At 40.2% G+C, this 18,138-nt stretch overlaps 1 protein-coding gene across 3 annotated transcripts in view; it reads right to left on the reverse strand.

Moving 5' to 3' along the window:
• Positions 1-18,138, reverse strand: part of HEATR5A (HEAT repeat containing 5A) — a 78,120-nt gene that overhangs the window by 56,010 nt on the left and 3,972 nt on the right. The window contains exons 1-2 of one of the 3 annotated variants that reach the window (XM_040602342.1): positions 10,528-10,658; positions 1,095-1,178 (exon numbers count right to left, since the gene is read on the reverse strand). The gene's annotated coding sequence lies outside the window, so the exon portion shown is untranslated. Of the gene's footprint in view, positions 1-1,094; positions 1,179-8,657; positions 8,809-10,527; positions 10,659-18,138 lie in introns of those variants that run through there. The other 2 variants (XM_040602343.1, XM_040602345.1) reach the window with 2 other exon arrangements.

An 18,138-nucleotide genomic window follows, 5' to 3' on the forward strand; every position in this document is an offset into this window, starting at 1 on the left:
TTCACAAATATAAATGCTAACATATTATTCAAACACTTCTTGTACTCTCAATGCACAGTAAAGCACAAAGAAAAAAAGAAAGCTTCATTGCTGAACAAACCTCTAACACTGCCTTTTTCCAAACACCCTCCCTCAAAACAAGAATTTTTCACAAATTCAAAGTTCAAAAGAAGCTATGTTTTACTTATATCTCTTGGACTGTTTTAGGAATTTACACATTGTAAATAAGCATAACTAGAAGTAAACCAAGATAAAAAATACTTTTATAGCCTTTGTTTTTCTTCCTCCACTATTCAAACAATGTGTAGCCTCAAACTACAAAATATAACATTCTGTAGACTTCGCAAACAAAAATAGCCAAGGAGATTCTGGTAGAATCAACTATATTTTAAACTCCCAGACAAATTATCCTTTCCAGAGGTCACCAAGACTGGTGAACACATATTTTTTCCCTATGCAGTATTATAGTGTAAAATAGTCCATTGAACAGTAAATAGCCAATACAAAGCACTGGTAAATAATTCAGTACTTGGGTTGTCATCAAATGCACAGCAGGTTATCTTTACTGCTTTCTACATATTTTTATGTAAAATTTACTCACAAAGGTAATCAGTCAGATCTGATTTACTATAATGAACTATCACTTAAAATTTACCTGAAATACCAGACAGCTTGACAAAGACCACACTGTAAAATGACAGGCAGAGATAAATACGCATAGCTCATTATACCTATACATATTTTATCTGCCTAGGTACAAAAACGTTCCCAATTTACCAGTTATCTCACTCCTAGAACACTCAGAACTGAATTCTATCCTCAGTTTTTGCAACATACAAAAAAAGTAGGATTACACATCTCACTGAATATTTGAGTGGAGTTTCATCACTGCTTAGCACAGAAATTACATGTAGAGGTCACAATCACTCCTTTTTTCCTCACCTAAGGCCTGTCCCAGTGTCTACTATCTCTGAATCACCTACTACCACAGAAACTGATTCAACTTACATATTCAGCTGAGGATTACAAGTCACAGCTGTTTTCCCCAACCAAAAAGATCACAGATTGTTGCCATGCATTGGCAATTAACTTACCTAGCAGATAATTTCTCCTCATGGTAAAAAATGTGTCTCTCTTGCTCCAGATTCTTGAATAAAGGACGTCAAGAACTTGATTTTCTAGAGAAAGAATTAACATAAAGATCACCTTTAGGAAAGCACAAGATACAAGTGTCTGTTCTACAGAAAACAAGAAATTCTGAAGTCTTGCAATACTGACAATTTTTATTAAGTAATAGCTCACCAAACAGGCACTAGACTGGAGCTCCATAAATATTACTAGCTCTTTATATGTTACATTTAAATTGGGCAGGCACACCATATTTGGTTGATTTCACTATGGAAACCACCTTTTTTATTTCTGTTTTGTTAAATCAGTTCTAAATTCTAAACCAAAAAAAGTAAGCTCAGAGAGCTAAATATAAAAATTATTTTCTAGAAAGACGATCCCAGTGCCTTTGTAAGACCTATGTTACTTCAATACATCTGAAAATGCACAGGTGCAAAAAAATATATTATATTAGTCTGGAATGATATCATAAATTTCCACATCCTTATCACTAAGTAATAAATAACCAGTCAGCATTCATGTCAAAATCGACAACCAGCAGAACGGGCAAAGGTAACTCAACTGTTATGAAAAATTAATGTACAAGACTATGGATACAAGAAGACAGGAGAATGGATTGGTAATCTTCATAACTCCCTGATATAATTCTAATATTAGAATCATTGGGCAAAAACATTTGCTTTTAAACCTCACTCCACTTGAATTTAGTCTGGCAGGATATGAAATACAGATTGCATGCTACTTTAAAAGTAATTACTTTTCAATCAAGTCTTTAAAAGACTGAACACTGGTTCAATCTGGTAAAGAAAAGACTCCAGGGGACCTAACAACAGCCTTTACAAGGGAAGGTTACCAAGAAGATGAAGACAGGTTCTTTACTGAGGTGTATGGGAGGGAATAATACAAGAGGTGTCATAAAATTAAAACAAGGAGGGTTCCAACTTGATAGAAGAAAAGATCTTATCTGTAAGGACTATCAGCCACTGGGACTGGAGCAGAGAGGCTGCAGAACCTTCAACCGTAGCGGTTTCTAAGACTTGACTGGACAAAGCCCTAAGCAACCCCATCAATTTATTATTGTAACTTGTTTCTAAATAAGACACTTCTACTGTATAGCACACATTTGCAAAAATAATCTAGATTTGGGGGGGTGTCTAAGTTAAAAAAAAAAAATATTATGGTGTAGTTGCTGATCTCTATAATGAAAACCTGCTAACATGGCTAGAAACACTAGCATTTCTCAAAGGAAAGACTATCAGTGTTGAATTATAGAGGCTGACTGTTTATTATGCAAGACTTAATTTTGTAGAAACTGAGAACTGCCCACGCAGCAAAAAATTCACAGACCTGATCTTTCCAGCACTGGTCAACAAGCAAACCTGGGTTCCATGAAGCTACATACAATGCAGTACACTCTCCACCCTATTCAAAAAAACTTATCCCAAACACTTATGGAGACTCCCTTTAATAAGCTGTAAGCCTGCACACCAGGAGATACTTATGAAGCTTCAAAAATAGTAATTAAAAAGCGGCACGGGCATACAAACTTGAGAAGAAAGGCAAGAACGTAGGGAATCAAGTTTTTACTGCAGCATATCGGTTTTGCAATCAGAGTGGAGAAAAACACAAAAGGCACAGTGCTTACAATGCTATGTAAAACAGAACACAAGCACAGAATGTGGGGACAAGCTGCACTTGATTAATAGTAAATACATACATATTTAATAAAATATAATATTGTTTAAAATATAAATCTAATTGTATACAAGCTGTTACTAGGCAATTTCTAAGTGCAGAAGAAGACATCAGACCTAAACACATATCATCCAGACATGGGTGCAACTCTGCTGTAATTAGAGGCGTGGCACAGACACGTGGTGGGCTGCAGGTACGATGAAAGGCTGAAGGCTACACCAGCCACTGCAGGTATTACAGTTTCTTGAACATTATCACACACTAGTAAATCGATGCAAGTACAACCTAAGCATGAAAAGATGCATCTATATTCACATGAAACCCATGTTTAAAAATGTTGAACTAGTTGATAGTCCCTTTCCCCTGGTATTATCATTTTGAAGCTTCTCAATCTGAAAAAGACGTGGAAAAATAAATGTGACATATAATTGAATAAAACACGTACTATGCCATCAACAAAAATGAAAAGGCATACATGGCTGACAAAAAAAAAAATATCTTAATTTTCTAGCTAGGATGATTCACCATCCTTTTGGTTTTGTCTTTAGATAACTCAAGTAATAACAAGATTTACTTTCCCATCAGTGCTACAAAAGCAGATCAATCAGAAATCCCTCTTTTTTCCTAGGAGGTAAATTTATTTTAGATTTATACTATGCTACAAAACTGTCACAAAGATTTGCTGGACAAGGCAAAAGTTATTCCTACTTATTATTGATGAAATTTTTTTCATTTGCCGACTGCTGATTTGGCAAGCAGGATTCTTCAAGACTGATCAGAAAAGAGCTCAGAAAAGCTCTTAGTACCAGCACTGGATGGAATGCTGTCCTGTGAATTGAAAGGAATATAGCATGAATCAAGCATTAAAAGGCGACAGCAACTGAGTTTCTAAGTTCCTGACTAACCACAAAGAGAAAAAAGGGACTTGTAGTCTTCTTATAAAAAAAAAAAATAATGGTAGATGAACCAGGGTAAGATCGATCTGAGTAGCTGTCTTTAGTAACTGCCTTTAAACTATGAGAACCAACACATCACCCCTGTTCTTAGATAAGTAATCTCCTCAGGCTTCAAAAGCTGAGGGAAGCAGTCCATAGACTGTTGCAGTTCTTTCACATGAAAGTCTAAGACAAAAATTAAAACACAAAAAATGAAAAGCTATAAGCAATAGTGGCAACTTAATGAATTTTACTTTTCTCCTTCCTTCCACCTCATGGCACAGCTTGTGTCTCCATTAAGCAAAAAAAGCAATCTGCACTAAAACAGACTTCTATCTGATCTCTCACTGAAAAAACCCTTTAAACTATGACTCATTACTTCAAGGAAGACCAGCATAAGCAATGGAAACTACTCCACAAATCAAGTATGTACTTAGAAATTAAATTTCTTTTAAGATCACTCACATTTGATTTCGTGTTGTTCCAGCAGTTTGTCTCTCTTTGCCAGGAACACATCTGCTCAAACAGAAATCAGATCAACCTCAGCTCTCTGAGCATGATACTTAGATGAGGATCTAGGATATAATCTAGATAAGGATCTAGGTCCTTTTAACTTATCTTAACAATTATTTATATTTTTCTACTATCACAAGTATTAAAATAATTCTGCATTAAATCTGATATAAGATAATAAAAATGTGGACTCAATTTTGTACCAAAGACTAGTCTAGCAGAGAAGTACAAATGACATTATTCTTCTAAGAAATGTTCACTATTACTCATTGCCAGTAATGAGTAATAGTAAAAAACGAGTAATGGGTAATAGTAATGAGTAAGATTTAAAAATGACCAGCAATAATTACCAGTGTTTTCATAACAGCTGCCATTGGGCTGACTACACAATCAATGCCATAACCATCACACTGCTGAAATACAGAGCTGAAGCATGTTCATTAGCTTCAAGTTGTCCATCACATTGCTATTTTAACTGATTTCAAATTCATGTTTTTCTCCTCAGAAAGCAAGATCTATCATCCATCTAACAAGTGAAGCAATATATTTAAGAGAAAGCCTTCCAGCGTGACGCGTTTAGTTCTAGTCATTAGTAGTTTTCAGATCAATGTTACTCCTGCAGCAGTTTTAAAAGTTTAATGGGATGATCATTACCCATGCATCTGAGCTGACTGCATGGCAAGACGATCGATGCTCAGGCCTATGTTAAGCCCTAGCACATACCTGTTTAGAGTATCTCCCAAACAAACAAAACTCCTGCCCAGCTCCCTCGGGCTTACTTCTGACAAGAGAAACTGAGTATGACGCTCCTTTTGCCAGCTGGGCTGAAACACCACCTTAAAGCACCAGCCAAATTCAGCTATTAATGAATGAAACACTGACCAAAATTCAGTAGTTACAGTGTATTGTTTATGCTAGTAGGCAAACAGAAGGAGGCATGGAGGTGTGGAGGAGGTGAAAAGTGCAGGATCAAACTCCCAGCAACTTCAGACAGGAGACTTGATCGCCTGGGAAATGAAGGATTCCATTATCTTCAGCTGTAATCTATAGCTTTTATATGTGTTTATAGCACACACAGAAATAATTTAAATAAACTGACAGAATCTTAACATCTTGATAAGAAACAAAGAAAGAACTACAACTCCAGCTCAGATGAGCTTGGAGTTTAGACACTGTAAATATACTGAATTGGGGATATGCAACAGCTAGAGAAAAGTATTAATTATTACTCAAAAGACAGGGCAGCCTTTGTTTACTTATTGACTTCTTCAGAGTACTACCAACTAACACAGAGAAGCAAAATCTGCCTCAAAATCTTCAGTAAGAGAAGGAAAAGCTAAATGAAAGTGTCAGCGTAAGTACATCAGTACTCCAGTATCCTTTGTGTGGCAGGATGTTCAGCATTCAGCCAACTTGTGTCTTTTCTCTGTATACAGAACTCTGTAGTTTTTGCTCCGCAGAGCCACGTGAAGCAATGGCAGGTAACTGCTGGTCCCGAAAAAAAACACGTGCAGAGGGGTCAATGTTGTGCTCAGCAGTGCTAATCACTCTTGGCCATGCATTCAACTGGAAAAAAACTGAGAATTTCATGTGTTCTTTCACTGCTTTGTGTGTTGTTTCAGAGAAAACATACAAGCAAATTTAGGGCATTTCAGCACCAAGACAAGGGCAGGGGGGAAGAAAGAGAACGATAACTTCCCTGAAGACTGTTTCTTTAGCAGATGCGTTGGTATGTTGAATTGATTAAACCCTTGATGAGGAGGACTATGAAGAGGTTATTAAACCAGAGTCCAGTCTTTCAATGCATAGACACATGCTTGAATTTATCAGTGATCAGTTACAGCAATTTGGAGCAAATTACTCCTTGGCATCAGACAGACTTGATTCCTTTTCATCCCGAATTAATATACTACCATGAGAATGCCAGGCATATGGCAGTGTTATGTTACACTGGTCAGCAGTAGGGAAATTTGAAGGCAAGCATGGAGAAAAGGAGAAAAGAAAACTAACAGTGATGTTCGACAGCAGTTTGCAAGAACAGGCCACAAGAGAAAGTCATCACAAGACAACAACCCAGAGCACGTGGAAAAAGAGTATCAAGCCACAGAGGAAAAGATGCAAAATTTTAAGACTTTTAACTCAAGCAGAACTGTAACTCTTTGTATCAGATTTTAGTTGCACTAGCATGTGAAAAACACACCAGACAGTAAATCTTGCAGTTGAGTCTCATGCTTTATTGCATATTCTGTGTTATGAAGGGATTCAGTTCCACTCACAAACGAAGCTATCTTCCTTTTTAAATAAAAATATGTACACATTTGCATCACATGCTTATCCCAAACAGCAAGAAGCAATGAAGTATCTGTTTGACTAAGAGCCACAATAACAGATCATTACACAACCATCCGTTTCCTCTAACTACTGTTGAAGATTTCAGACTTAGGACAACTTCCACTTACATTATCCAGCTTAAGAAACATGACTCTGAAATCACAGATGTTGAAACAACACCCTTTCTTTCAGGCTTTCTTCTGCTTAACAGTGTTCTGGATGAAGCAATTTGCCCCAGGAAAATTCTATCATTGAAAATTTGGTAGCATTTACCAAACGGGTACTCATTAAAGATGCATTCCAAGTGCATCTTCATATATTGCATCTTCCATGTAGGTCTTGCCGTGTTCACACAGCGTTTCACGCTGTGCTAAAGGAACAAATAGCGCACAGCCCAAACAGAATTCTTCTTAAGTTTCTCAGCTACTTTCATCTGTGTTGCAAAACAAAAGTGGTGTATTTTGATGTTTTGTGAACAATGATGCTCATACAAAGTAGTTGTGTACTCCCACAGGAACAGTTCCAAACGACTGGTTTTCCTAGCTAAATGCTTATCAAACGTTATCGATTTCCAAGTTTCAGTAGAATCACCCTGTATCTGAAAAAGCAATAATGCTTAAGATCTAAGTGAAATTGATCAGAATCCTTGGTTTGGGCTTGCTGATTTAAAAAATATTCACACAAAGAATGTGACCACCCACAGCCCTCATACATAACGGTCACACTGGTAAGAACTACAACACAATATACATTTGCTGAAGTGTGAAAGAAATAAGACAATGTCTTCTAGGAATACTGAATGATTTCTGTGAAGTTTTGAGGACAAAGCTTGACATAATTAGAGAAAAAAATACCCTGAAAAAAAGTGCCTGGAAATGCAATAGCTGTTTCAGCAACAAAAAGCATCCAAGACATTTTTTAACACTCAGATTTTGGATGGCATTCATTCATCATGTTAAACAGTACATATACTTTGCTTTCATGTTTCTTATCTTCGCTTTATCTCCACACAAGAATAACTATTCTAGAAAACCATGAAACAGCTACAGCCAGTTACAGAGAAACATAAATCAACCATTTCCTGAGCTCCACAGCAGGCACTACTGCCACACTCTGTCCCCCCTAGCACTCACAACTCTTAAATATTAGCTAGGTTCATTTCTGAAAGTTTCACTCAAAAGATAAACTTGGCTCCATTACAGAGATCTCAGAACATGATTTTATTTAAAGGCAACTTTGCAAACTGCATATAAAAAACTAACTAATGCTTCTAACAGTTTGAAAACCCGTATCGTATCTGTAAGTCAAGTGAGTTTAGAAGATTTTCTTTTCCCCAAAATTTTACAAACCAAACTTCAAAAAGCAGTAACTAGCTCCAATCTGAATAAAAATGCATAGAATGCTTTGGTTTTATTTCTTTGCAGGTTTGAAGACCGGTGTGACAGCAAGGCAAGTGCATAAAAAACACAGAAGAATAAACACCCACCTAAATCTTAACAATATTTTCAATATATATCTGGACATAGCTTTATTCCTGACAATGTTGTAGGCAATACTGTTTATCAAATATGGACAAAATATATCAAACCAAGTATACTGACAGGGTGGGGGGTTTTGCCACAGTGACAGCAGCTACAGGAAATTAAGTTCTTGGATAAAATGTTAAATTTACTTACAGTAGGTAATAGATATGGATATAGATAATCCAAAATGCAGGCTGATTTTAGCTACCAATTTTCCATTAAGATAAACGCTGAATCCAGTCTAGCCTAGCAGGAATTTTTTGATGAACATATCCCAAAATCCTGGAAAAGTATACTTATTTTTCCTGAAAATCATTACAGCTATCTATAGTATAGGTAAGCTAGTACTATACTATAAGCTAGTACTACTAAGCATAGTACTAGTTAAACTAGTGCTATGACTAGACTTCAACTGCACTGAAACACATCGACACAAATTCAGGAGCAGCAGAAGCCCTCACAGGTGCAGGCTCTGCAGGAGACTTGTTTGGCAGATCAGAGACCCCTATCCAGGCATAAATCACTGACATACCTCACTGCAATGGTTGATTCTTTAGATATTTTAAATGGCTGTTCCCCAAAGAAAACTCCAAATCAGCTCAAAAAATGTAACCACATAGAGATGTCAAGATTTTTTTGTTTGCAATGTAGATGTAGACATACTTCATGTCTTTTCTAAGGTTCTGCTTCCTTAAAAAGAGTAGAAAATGTAATGGTAAAAACTGAATAGGACAAACGTCCCACAAACTGAAGATATTTTTGTGAGAAGGTGTTTCTAACCTCCCACCTCATTAGGATGTTCTGAATTTTAAAACAGAAGATCATCCTGGATTGATTATCAAAGCTTTTGACACGTTCATATGCAACGTTATGAACTGATCAGTAATTCAGATTTTTTACTGACCATAAAAACAATCCTCTGTTCAAGAATAAAGCACAAAGCTTCAACCTATCGCTAGACTTAGTGTAACATTACACTGGCTTCCTCCCTTCCCCCTGCACCTTCTCATTGTGTCAAACCACCAGGAAAAGGAAAAGAAACTCAAACTCCATTCAGCACACAACCAGATGTCATCTGTCTTCTGGGTCTCAATTGTTATTTCTTACGAGTTGAGATTATATACATCATGTAGCAAAACACCGAAGCATACACTATAGCTTGAGTATTTCTGAAGACAGGGAAAATATTTCTGACATATGAGACTAAAAAAAAAGCTTGGTACAATTCACAGCCACAAGTATAACTATCTCATCTTACTAAGGCAACCCCCAAACTTAAACATTACAAATAATGAATCCAAACTTAGAAAAGTACCAAATTTCATTTACAGAAGCACAAAGCTGAACTCAACTTTATCTGCCTTCCTCCTCTCTTATCACCCTCCCACGCCTATCTCAATAAACTTTACTTACTTGAAGTAAATTTGCGATGTCTATTACTCTTTCTCTCACTCCAAAATGTCAACACTAATGCAACTTTACGGGTTTTACGTCCCTGTGCAGTTTTTCACCAGCTATATTGTGTAGACCGGCTCACCGTGCTACCCTGACAGCCAGGAATCCAAGCTGCAGAAGCCTGCAGTAACATTCCTGCATACCAGAACGCCCAGCACCGCTACCCTTCCCCCAGAATATACTTAATTACCAAGTTTTATAACAAAATAAAAAAACAGACCCGAAACCCATGCAACCCCACCGCAAGCGAGTGCCACATCCGTCCCTGCCGCCTCAGGATCTGCACCGGCCCCTACGAGGCCGGCGCCCGCCCTCGCCCCGCTCCCGCCTGCCCCGAGGAGGGGCACGGCCGCTCTCCCGCCCCCCCCCCGTGGCACCCGTACCCGTGCGGCGCGGGGGGGCGACACTCGGCCGGCACCACGCCTGCGGCGGCTCCCCTCGCCCCCCGGCGGGACCCTGCTCCACGCCCCTCAGGAGGGTGAGACCTGCCCCGCAGCGCCGGGGCGGGACGGTGCGGGATGAGGGAGCCCGGGAGCCGTCCGGCCGCCGGCGGGAGAGCCGACGTGCCTGCCTCGCCCACCTACCCGCCCCGGAGGCTCCGCGGGTGATCGAGCACTTTCCAGACGCAGGCCGCGGGCAGCCGCAGCCCCTCAGCGAGCGCCCCGGCTGCCCCCGGCCCTTCAGTCCGCCTTCACGCAACTCCTCACCCCGCGCCGCGCCCCGCGCATCCCCTCCCTCCCGCCCGGCGGGCGCCTGGCACCCCGCTGTTTTAGCGGCGCCCCCGCCGGCTCCGTGGTCCCCGCCGGGCCTCCGCGCCCTCACCCAGGCGGCGGCCGGGGCTCCCCGCGTTCCCCACCTCAGCCCCTCGGGCGCCCGCTCCCCGCCTGCCCCGGCGGCTGAGGGGACAGAAGCGGCGCCCTCCGCCCCTCCCCTCCCGCCCGCGGTACCTGGCTGGCACGGCGTGGCTGGGCTCGCCCCGCCGCAAGGCTCCCGTGCCGCTGCGGGGCTCGGCTCCGTCCGCCCGCCCTCCTCCGGCGCGGGGGGGGCGGCGGGGGCCTGCGCCCGGGCCGCCGCCGCCGCCGCCCGCCGGCGGGGGAGGGCGGGGAGTGGGGAGGGCGCCGCCGTTGCTCAGGGCTGTGCAATCGGGCCCGGAGCCATCGAGCGCCCGCGGGGGCCAGCGCGGGCCTGGGCGCTGCGGGGGGCGGGAGCGGCCCAGGGGAGCGGCGGGCCCGGGGCGGCGGTGGGCGGGGGCCGCGACGGGCCGGCGGGGCCGGGGTCGGCGCCCCGGGGGGCGGTCGGCGGCGCTGCAGGCCCCGGGGCGGGCGCAGCCCGGCGCTGGAGCGCTGCCACCGAAAGCAGCACCACAAAATCCCCTCGGGGCTTCTTTTTTTGAAGGTAACTGGGTCGGCACCGCCGAGGTTCGTCCCTGGCTCTGCTCAGCGCCTGCCCGCAGGCACCCACCTGTGCTTCCTGAGGGGGCACGGAGCCCTGCGCCAGCACAGTGGCAGAAACACCCCGTTTATGTGCCCACTCATCTGTCAAACCCAACATTTGCAAAAGTTCTTGCACTTGGGTTTTACCGGTGTCAGTTTTGCACCCAAATGGAGATGGGATCCCAAGTCAGGGAGTCGCTCTGTGTCTTACTGACAAGGTCAGGCACAGGGTCCCCCGGGATTTTCATCTGGTTCTTCTGCTGCCTACGTGCTCCAACTGAAAGATGTTGCTGCATCACTGGGAATAACTTCCACCCTTTGAAATTTTCATGCAAGAATTCACTGGACATGAGAACATTTATTTTTGGCGTGATTTTCTTTTCTGAATTCTGTCATCAGAGTTTAAGTTCTGTCTTAAGGCGAAAATATGTCTTAACCTTTTTTTTAGTTTAAAAATAAACAAACAATAATGTTATTGCAGTTTGTAGCTGATGTCCACTCTCATCTGGACTGTTTTGCATCCTGCTAACTACCTAGCAGAGCAAACTAGAAGACAGACATCAGGTCCAGTTTCTGCTGGCAACAAGTTAGTTTGGTGGGATTGAGCTGTTCTGTTTTAATTTAATATCTTTAATACCTTAGCTGCTGCTACAAAGTTGATGAAGAAATAATGCCTTCTGGAATTGAAGACTGGTTTTGAGTAGACAACAATCTTAATCTTTTTTCTTTTTCTTCCTACAGTGTGACACTGGTTAAATCTCAGAATAGAAAACTAAAATTCCTCTCCACAAACTGGGTTCTCTGGGGCCGTCTTCTCTGAAGTGGTGCAAACCATCACAGGGAGGGAATAATGCCTGGGACATGTAAGCGCAGGAGCTGAAATCATGTCTAACCCTTACATAAGCTTGTAAATTCAGTTTTGAAAAAGTTCCGCATTTACATACAGTGTGATCCTCTGTGAACATCTGTATTCAGTCATGTAGATGATAACCACTGAGGAATATTTCACAGAGTGCATGCAGAACTGCCTGAGTGCATTTTGCTATAGGTGCCAAGAGCACCAGCCTGCATTACCATATATGGATACTGGTTTCATTTTTACTGAATCACCCGTGATAAAGAAACATGAGCATCGATGCAAAAAAATTCTGCCAATGGATGTGGTAATGAAGAATACATAAATGCCTCAAATGTGAAGCAGAAAACTATCTCCATAGCGTATTTCACAGAAATTGACTCTACAGACTCCTACTGGTGTGAAGGTGTTAACCCCTGGTATCGAAAATAACAAACCCCCAGGAAAGAGTTATTTGCTCAGTTAACCTCATTTTGATCAGAAGATGAGTTGCTGCTGCTCAGCATAAAGCAATCTGCCATTCAACTTGTGAGAAAGGTCAACTGAACTATTTATATTCAAAGAATGTTGGTGCTATGACGTTTCCCACAATGAACTCCAGAAAAACAAAGGCTGCTCTATTTGACAGTCCTGAGGTAACAGAAAGACCTGGTAATATTTGTGAAGAATTGATCATGTTTAGCTCAGAAACAAACAAAACCAAATCTGGAATAATTTTTAGGGTTGCTTTGTGCCAGCAGTGCTTACATGAGGGTAAGAATCCGTGTTTATTGGATTTATAGCTAACCTTGATTCTTTAATATGATTTTTTCCATAAATTGGTCAACGAAGTCAATGGAGTGTTAACATGCACTGATTCAAATTAGCATCTACTTCAGCAGTTGACGCGTGACATTTTTATCTTTCCCCTTTTCAATCTGAAATAAAAAATACTGCCATAGAAGTTCATAGTATTCTGTTCCAAAACAGACAAAAATAGGACAATTAAATGTATTCACCATGTATTAATTCAATTTCCCCTTTCCCCATTAGTCCTGACTGAGCTTCAATAGCAAATTACTTAATAAAGTGAGCAACTGGGAAATAATTGCAATGCACAAACCTACAGATTAGTCTTCTCATTAGTTAGTCTGTTTCAGTAAAGTGGGCTGACCGATTTAGAGCATGAATCAGTTCTGCCATACAAATTCCAGTCGTAATAGAATATCTATATAGTCACATATGCCTCTGAGCAAAATATTTTCTTTCTTACAGCTTTATAACCCTCAGTGACTCTAGAGGAATAGAAAAGAATGTACTCCTTTGAATTCAGTGGGACCATCTATGTGCAAGTAAGAATCACATGACTAGGGGCCTGATTTTAAAGCAAATGAAACATCATCAAATAAATACATAGCAAACAAAACCAAATTCCATTATGTTTTTTAAATCCGTAACAAGTAATTTGATTTATTTAGGTTAAATATAAGATCAAACATTTAGTTTTACTTTCTTTTTGCAATTGTTATACAGTCAACACACCTATTTAAGTACAGACTCAGATTATTAAGGTCTTTTAGATTTGGCTTTTATCTGAGTAAGGTTATTAATCTGCCTACAAACATTATAACATGCTGATTTCTAGAACTGCTGCAGCCCTTAGCATCCATGGCTGTCCGTCAGTGTTCCCTCAGTTGAGACACTAACTACGCGTGTGTTTCTAATTCCAGAAGTGAAACATTCAGGTCCCTAGAGCAGCTGCCTTCTGGAGATATGTGGAATCCAATACAGTTTGTTCTGTCCTAGCTTTTGCAGAGCCTTAGTTACCAATCTTTCTCTTTTATACATTGAATATTGAAAATTGTATATTGTTTTATTTCATGCTTAAATACTGCTAGACTTCTCTCCATTCCCAACACAGTTGCTTTTTGTACTACTGCAAAATACAAGGCCTGAATTCCTGCCAAGCAATTACACAGTCCTGCTGTTATTTTTAATCCTAAAACATAAATAAAAGTATTATGCAGGCCTAGATAATGTTAGATACAACTACCAAAATGGAAGTGGGAAATAAGAAAGGGAAATGAGTCCTATCAAAACTACAACACATACATCTCAAACAGTTCAACGTGAATAAATTATCAATCTCCTGTAGTAAAAATTAATAACATTTTTTTTAGAATTTTAATATTGAATTCCTGAAGAATCCTGGATAAAGTATTCTGACAAGAATTAGCTGAACATTAATGAGATCTAGGGGTGGACTGCCAACTGAGTATTAAGGCCTCCCAAGAACGTTTTGCTTTCACTGTCAATGCAAAACTTTCGTTGCAATCTCTTTTCTAATGGAGTACATCTAAATAGCCTTAAGCTCCTTACTTGCACATTTTTAATACATACTGATGTAATAGGGCATATATTGTGGCACTTTCGCAGGCAAATAGAATGAAAGTGAATGGAAAGCAATGTTAAATTCAGAGTTACAGGATACCTAAATATATATATCAACAGTGGGGCAGGAATACCATTTATTTGCTTTTCCATGCTGTCTGTGTCATTCCTTTTTTTAGAAATAGTATGGGGTGTTGTTTGTAGTGATACTGCATCGTTCATTGAGGTACTCTGTGGACACGAGCCTAAGTCACATTTGTGAGGCAGAGGCTGAAGTAGGAGGTAGTGAAAGGCAAATTCCTGTAGCTCCAACAAAGGTGAAGAGAGGTGAGTACATACTGCCTTCTGACACAAGAAGAGGAATAGAGGTGATTTTTTGCCTTTAGTAAAAGAGGAAAAAATCAGTGGTTTTAAACCTCTTTCCCCCCCATTTTCACTCTTTCTTTGTCTCACACATGGAAAAAGTGGAGCAGAAAATTGCTTTGCCCAAAGCCACACACTGGCAGTAATTGAACTAGTGGACAGCATTGGTTTAAATAGAAAATGGGCAATACATTCATCCTATTCAGGCTATTCTAACTGCTGTTTCTGTCTCTTGTCCACATATACCATTTCCTTTTCAACTATAGCTGCACAGCACTTCTAGTAGCAGAATCTTGTAGGGATTCACAAATTTTGAGTTGCTGACAAAGAACTTCAAGAAAATAAGAAGGAATAGGAGATACCAAATTCACCAATTTCTTAAGAGACAGTCTCAAATTTTGGGTGCTGTTTTCCCAAGAAAGAGTTTAAGGAGGCAGGTCTGAGTTCTCTTCTTGTCCAGCAGTTGTGACCCTGATTTCTGATATAAAGCAGCAGCTGATGGATCTCACAGAGAATCCAGCCTCACTGTAATGTGCAGTACACTAAACATGGTGATAGACATTATTTTGCTCAATGTAGTCTTAAGTAGCAACACACTGAAAAAACCTAAATAGCCATTTATTAGATGAGAACTGAGATGCAAAGAAGTTAAGCAATCAAGCCAGTCACATCGGGGTTTGGTGGCGGACCTCAGGTAATGCCTGTGGATTTCCGGAGACCACTCTAGCCCTCTGTGGCATACTGCCGCTCCAGCTTCAGAAGAGAAACTTTATGTGTTTGAAGGAGGCCAGATAGATTGCAAAGTAGAAACTATTAAAGACTAAAGCAGAAAATAATGGAAGCTTAAAAGATTCATACCTCCTTCTCCAAAGAAGCTGTTTTTATGCCAGAGGTGAGATAGAGATTCACTAGATCCTACTTTTAAATCCAAGTAGATGCCTCAGACTGATGGAACTTTGTTCTTAAGGAGGGGCCAAAGAGCAGTGATTGCATTGAGTCACAATGAAGAAAGAAAGTGTCATGCAGCTTTTGTGGTAAATGAAATCAGACATCACAGCTGCATTAAAGGACCTGGTGAAAACCACCATAGATGCTGGCTAATATCCAGCAGCCCATCAAGTGGGTGCCATTTCAGCATGGGGAAGCAACTGCCTGCAGGAGCTGTTACGTCCAGAATCTTGTTATGGGCAAAAAGAAACCCACCCTATGTGTAAAGTCATATGAGATTTATTATTAATATAATTGTAACCTTAACAGTCAAATCAAAGAATTATTATTAGTCCAGATCTAATTATTGCAGAAAAAGAAAGGAAATAAAACCAAGGACATTTTATAGAAAGTCTCAGTAATACTACTACAGTTAAAATCATTACGCGTGTGCTATCTAGTACCTATGCCTTCTGGTGTCATGCTTACCCTTTCATCTCCCTGTGGCTTCCAGCTGATGGAGGGAGCACAGTGGATCAACAACATCCCAAGTCCTGTGCGTGTAGGAGTACGATGCTGGTGTTTACGGTTTCTTTTTCTTTCTCTCCCACCTGGGGCTATTTTTACGTGTTTTCTAATAGAAATGGCTTTTTCTTCACTAGTCTGCAACTATGTGTTTTGTATTTCATTTATCTTAAGACACTCATTCTTTCTTCTCTGTTTTACCCCCAAGACTAGTTTTGTCCAGCTTCAGGTCTGCATTTCTTTAACTGACTGTTGGCAAGTTGTTTATAGCCTTGGGGTTTGCAGTGCCAGTCTCTGCCCCATCTCTCATCACCCTGTGCCTCTACGTTACACTGCAGCTGGTGTCTTCACTTCTCAAGGTTGCTGCTGTTCCAACAGGCCTTTATTTCTGTACACTGTAACATATGTTTAAGTCATAAATACATCATTCTACAGAGAATAACTACTTATTATTAATATCTATATGAAAACTGTGGTTACACCATACAAAGCAAAAGTAAACCAAAATTAGCCACAGTCTCCGGTCATTAGAAAAGTTGTTGTTACAGCTAAATCAAGTAAAACCAAAGCTCCAAGATCAGGGAAAGTTCAGAAAAAGCACACATGATAAACCTCTGTCCTCAGGTCTTGTAAATTCAGGACAGAGCCTGTGGACAGTTACTAGCAATAGCAATACAGTTGCAGCATTGTTACTAGTATTACTGGACTACATGCTGTTTATTACCTTCCAGCTCCAGATTAATATTTGTACGTTGCATACTGTATGTAGCAGCAGAGGTGAGTACTTCCACAAAGGGCATGGGAAGGAAGCAAGAATACTGCTGACTAGAAAACAAGCCACTGCACCCGAACTCGTTAGTTTTATGGCACAGTTCATAGTCCACGCACTCTCAGCTTAGACACGCTGGGTGTGTACGCTGCAAACAAGGTTGCAGAAACCTCACGTAACAATTACCGTGTGACAGTTGAATTGGAGGCCACACTAGAATAGCATAATGATGACTCCTGATTTTATAGTTTATTTCAAGGAAGTGGGGAATATTAAGCATCTTTCAATAGCTATTCTTTAAATATAGAACAGGATAATTATTTGAGCTTTTGTCTAGTCATAGAACAGAAGTTATTTAAAGCAGTGTCAGGTCATCTGTTTAAAGCATATATTCATGGCAGAAAGGAATGAGCATTTGGCCTTGAAAAAATTTTAATCAATTTTTTCATCAGTACAGTCCATCGTGTTATTCAGAAATGGCTTCTTTCAGCAGATGGATTATGAATCAATACTAGATATAAATAAAGCAGTACAAAGGGCACAGCATTCAACAAACTGCCAATTATTAGAGCAGAAGACTGCAGAAATCAGTATTCCAAGATGGATACAAAAGTAAATCAGAAACTGGCAGATAATTCACAAAGATCCCACCTTTTTACAGAAACTCCAGAATTCTGTCTGGTCCCAAAAGCCACTAAAATATACACAAATGTCTATGTGTTTTCTATGAGAGGTCAGTACAAGATGGAGTTTGGTCTGAAGTCTGTTTTTCACTAAACATTTTCAAGCCTATTCCTCTTAGAACTTGCAGAACTTGAAATATAGAGAATGAATTGCCAGGCTGCCAAGGATCTTTCTGGAGCCAGGACAAAAACTAAAATTAAAACCTGCAGACTTTGTATTATACCTCAAAAGATCAATTCTTGAGATATACTGAATACCCACAATTCCTGTAAGGTCAGTAAAAAGTGGTATTACTCAGCACTTCTTAGAATTTGGCCTCCAACAGAAAGAGGAATAAAACAAGTTTTTTCAAGCACACAGATCATACTGAATTTTTATTAGTTATTCACATCTGGACAATCTTATTGAAATATCACTAGTAAGAACTTAGAATATGACTCATGTCTATCATAACTGTTAATTATTAATGAATAAATATGTCATTTGGGACCTAGCTAATATTTCCAGGCTCTTAGTGTGAATAGTCATTTTCAACTGTGAGAGTGCCAGTTAGCAGGAATTCAACATCCTTAGGTATTTTATAATTATTAACCATGTATTTTATAATTATTAACCATATATTATGTTAACC

Source organism: Falco naumanni, chromosome 7 (assembly GCF_017639655.2).
Source record: "Falco naumanni isolate bFalNau1 chromosome 7, bFalNau1.pat, whole genome shotgun sequence".
Taxonomy (NCBI): Eukaryota; Metazoa; Chordata; class Aves; order Falconiformes; family Falconidae; genus Falco; species Falco naumanni.